Source organism: Scylla paramamosain, chromosome 34, assembly GCF_035594125.1.
Source record: "Scylla paramamosain isolate STU-SP2022 chromosome 34, ASM3559412v1, whole genome shotgun sequence".
In the NCBI taxonomy this organism is placed as follows: domain Eukaryota; kingdom Metazoa; phylum Arthropoda; class Malacostraca; order Decapoda; family Portunidae; genus Scylla; species Scylla paramamosain.
Window position 1 is genome coordinate 16,092,720 of NC_087184.1, and position 5,000 is coordinate 16,097,719.

The window sequence follows — 5,000 nt, forward strand, 5'->3', positions numbered from 1 at the left end:
GGACAATGAAAAGTACACTGAGAGACAGAAAACTACACAAGACCAAGGGAGCAATACTGAGACCTCCTCCAATTTTGCTGCCACTGTTATTTGGAGGTTAGTGATGGAATAGATAAAGTAAAGGGCAAATTTCTAGCCACATTCACAGCATTTCATGTCTTTACTTTAAGCAGCTGTACATAATGAACGTAATGGCTTACTCAAACCAACAATCCCTGCTCATTCTAAGTAAACATGAAAAATATTGAAAATTCACGTGTGTTAATTCCCTTTTAATTTATAGACGCATTCACTACAAGGTTGCATTCTTACTTAGGGCATCTGTAAATAAGGAACACAATATCGTACCAACAATTCCTGCTGCTACGTCAACATGAAGATATTACCTGTCGTCACCCAGGCCACTGCAGGGCACACCATCACACGGGACGCCACAGTAAGCGCCGCCTCCCAGCACGTAATACAAATAGCGATAACCAGTGACACGTGTTTTCCCTTCTGTTTCCTTCACGTAACCCCGAGGAACATTGCACGTCTGAATGTTGTAAGGTGTAATATCACCTTCAGGAAGCGACGGTTTAAGATTTGCTATTATGTAAGTATTAGTAGACTATGTGAAACGTCCTTATCATTTCTATTATAAATTATCTCTCCTCTGCCTCACGTAACGATAGACGGAACCACAAGTAATGCATGGAATCTTTATAAGCATCTAATAGAAAAGAAGTGGATTAAAAATAGTAGACTTTGTAATTTGTACTCAGTTTAAAGATTGGACAAGCAAAGATGTCTCGCAGTGATTAGTGATTAATGAAAGAGGTCCAATTAAAATTCAAAGGGTTATATCACCAGGCTTTATAAATCTACAAGAAAGAAAGACGATAAAAAAAAATAGTAGACTTTGTAATTTATACCCAGTTTAAAGATTGGACGTGACTACACAATAAGCAAAGATGTCCGGCAGTGATTGGTGATTAACGAAAGATGTACCAAATATCAATCAAAGGGTTATATCACCAGAGAAGTGGCATTATAAGACACACATACTCGTAGCAGAAGTATTGGCTCATTATATTACACGTCCTTAGAGAAGCGATATTACAAGACACTGCTATAAAAATACTGACAGATTATATTACAAGTCTTTACACACACACACACATTTCTATAAAATCTGTTACCTTAGAGAAGCGACAGATAAGACACACTATCATAAAAGTATTGAGTGACTACAATGACTCTTGATCTACGCATAATGTTGCAAATAAATGAATAAGTGACGAAAGTGAAGTATGATGATATATGATGCATGTAAAGCAATTATGATCATGTTGCTGGTTACTGAATTCTTCTAAGCGTGGGGAATATTACAGATAAGCGGAAACGTGGGAAAAATGAAGATAATACTTGGTTTGTGTATGCTTGTTTTGGTGTCTCTGATAATGTTTACTGTTCATGAAAGGAATTGTAAGTAAATAAGTACTGGAGATGAATGAAAGGTGATTTAAGTTGTTGGTACATTTTCTTTTTTCTGCAGTTATTTTTTTTTCTTCTTTTCCGTTCTGCTCATAGAAAACAAAACAGGAGCAAAAATTCGAATAAACACTGATATTTTTTTTCTGCTACATGTATTTTCTCTCTTTCTGCTGTCGAACTATAAATTAATACCAATTAAAAAAAAAAAATACAAAATGCAGTAACGTTATTTTTCTTCCTTTTTTACTTCTCACTCGTAGGAAAACATGAAAATACCAGTAAAGACAGATTCATTTTCCCACCACAAATAATTTCTTTCAGTGCCAAATCAAACCATTAATTAATATAAGAAGAAAGTGATACAAATAACACATTTTTTCTGCTCCCTTTCCTTCTCGATCAAAGGAAAACAAATGAAAATAAAGACAAACACAACTCTCTGCCAAAAATATTGTTTTTCCAAGTACCTCACCGAACTAGGAATGAACATCGACTCAAAAAAACAACGACAGCAATAATACAAATAACACACACACACACACACACACACACACACACACACACACACATACACATACACACACACTTTCCCTCCTCTAATATTTTTTTTCCTCTCTCTCTCTCTCCCTCCTATGTCTCCTTTCCCTTTGATCACGAGTGAAAACGAATGGCAAATAGCAACATAAATAAAGATGAATAAGATAAACAAACATAAAAAGGAAGATAACAGATATACAATGTCCGATGCTAATATTTTTTTTCCTTTTCTCTCTTTTCTTTTTTTTTTGCTTTTGTTTTCTTCCTTTTGTTTGTCCTTCCCTTTGTCTTACATTTTAAACCTTTTTATTTTTTTCATTGCTACTGAATATAAAGGAGGAAGAGGAGTAGCTTGAGGAGGAGGAGGAGGAGGAGGAGGAGGAGGAGGAGGAGGAGGAGGAGGAGGAGGAGGAGGAGGATTAAAGAAATGGAGGAGGTAATTGATACTGAGAAGAACGAAAAAGAAAGAGGAAAAGAACAGTAAGAAGAAGAGAAGGAAGAAGGAAGGAGGAGGAGAAAGAGAAATTCAAGAAGAGGATGTAAAGAATAAATAAGAAGGAGGAGGTCACGGATAAAGACGAAGAAAGACGGAGAAAGGAAGCAAGAGTAATGACCAGAATAGAGAATACGATGAGAGAAAAAGAAGGAAGAGAAGAAAGAGTAGGAGGAGGAAGAGGAGGAGGGAGAGGGAGAGAGCGATAAAGACGAAGATATGAAAAAGCAAATGAGTGAGGAAAGGGAATCAGAAAGAAAAGTTAACGAATATGAAACGCGAAAACTGTGGAAATGGATGAATGAGTGAATGGAAAGATGAGATAAACAGGGGAAGAGACGAAGAATGAAAGAAAACAAAGTAAAAAATGAGAGGAAAGCGAACGAGGAAGATGAAGACAATGAAATAGACGAAGGGGAATAAAGTAGAAGAGGAGAACGAAGGAAGAGTGAATGAGAGAGATGGAGAGAAATGAAAAATTAAGACAGAAAGAAAGAAAATGATAAAGATGAAGGAGAAAGAAAAAATAAGACAAAGAAGGAAAGAGACAAAGAGTAATAGAGAAGGAGGAAAATGAAAAAAAAAAATAAGAAGGAAAAATAGAAGATTGAGAGAGTGACAGACGAAAAGGGAATAAAGGATAGAGCTAAAAATATTGAATGATATAAAAGGAAGAGGAATAAAAAAAATAAGAAGAAAAACGGAAGAGACGGAAAGAATGAAAAAAGGCGGACAAGAATAAAAAAAATAGGACGAAAATAAAAAAAAGGAAGAATGAAAGAATGATAGAAACGAAGATGAATGAAAAAAAAGAACGAACGAATGATAAAGACGAACAAGAATGAAAAATAAAGATAAAACAGAGGAAAATAACAAACCAGAAATAAGAACAAGAAGGAAACAGGAAAAACAGGAAAAGGTGAAATATTCTCTAGAAGGTGAAAGTGTTTATGTGTGTGTGTGTGTGTGTGTGTGTGTGTGTGTGTGTGTCATGGCGGTACGAGTAAGAGGAGAAGAGGACAAAGAAGAACGGTAAAAGAAGAGGAGGAGGAGGAGGAGGAGGAAAGAGGAGGAGGAAGAGGAGGAGGAAAGAGGAGGAGGAAACAAGAAAATATAGATATTAACAAATATTTCCAAGAATTACTCATGAAAGACGCAAAAGAAAGCAAAACAAAAAAAGAAAAGAAAAATAACACGAAACAAGTATAAAAGAAGGAGAAAATAAAAAAGAAGAAATAAGAAGAAAAACAAAGATAAGACGCATATAAATTACGAAGAAATACTGTGATAAAAAAGAAAGAAGAGAAAATAAGAGAAAGAGAGAGAGAGAGAGAGAGAGAGAGAGAGAGAGAGAGAGAGAGAGAGAGAGAGAGAGAGAGAGAGAGAGAGAATAATGGAGGAAAGAAAACAATTGCAATTCGAAGGGAAACTTATAGAAAATGGGAATAAAAAGTGAGGTGAAGTAATAGGGAGGAGGAGGAGGAGGAGGAGGAAGAAGAAGAAGAAGAAGTAGTAGAGGGAAAGAAAACAATAGAACAAGATAAATGAGAGGAAGAAGTATCAACGGAATAGATTCAGAGAGAGAGAGAGAGAGAGAGAGAGAGAGAGAGGGACTGGCTCACCTGGGTACATCAGTGACGGGTGTTTGATTAAGGTGTCTCGCGCTAGGAAGGTAATGGGATTTTCTCTCTCTCTCTCTCTCTCTCTCTCTCTCTCTCTCTCTCTCTCTCTCTCTCTCTCTATCTCTCTCTCTCTCCTGACGTCGCCATCTCCATATTTATTAAAGATTTCCTCGCTGCTTTACACGTGTTTGTTAAAATTATGTTTGTTTTACGTGATTTATTTTTTTTTTTTTTACTTATTGTTATTTTTTTTTGGTCATTGTCACTATCATCGTCATCATTAGAATAAGAACTTTCATCACCGTCATTTTCTTCTTTTCTTCTTCTTCCTATTGTACTAGTGGTAGGCTGGTGGTGGTAGTAGTAGTAGAAGTAGTAGTAGTAGTAGCTGTTGTAGTTGTTGTTGTTCTTGTTGTTGTTAATGTTGTTCTTGTGGTAGCAGTAGTAGTAGTAGTAGTAGTAGTAGTAACAATAATAAAAGGAACAGCAGTACTATTACTATTACTACTACTACTACTACTACTATTCTTCTTTCTCTATCTCCTCTTCCTCCTCCTCCTCCTTCTCCTCCAAACACAGACAAACATACACACACCTGCCCACACATCCCACTCATTCACATACACACATACATAGATACAAAAAAATGCTAACAAACCGTAAACCGTCACGCTCTGTATAATTCATGATGCCACCATAAATGAATACATAAAAACATACATAGATATTCATAAACAAAACACCCGCTTCCCTTGTATAAATTCATTATGCAAATCTCGATGAAAAATATGATTCTACTTATTGTTTTATTATCAAAAAGAATTCTATTGGTCCATGCACTGAGAGAGAGAGAGAGAGAGAGAGAGAGAGAG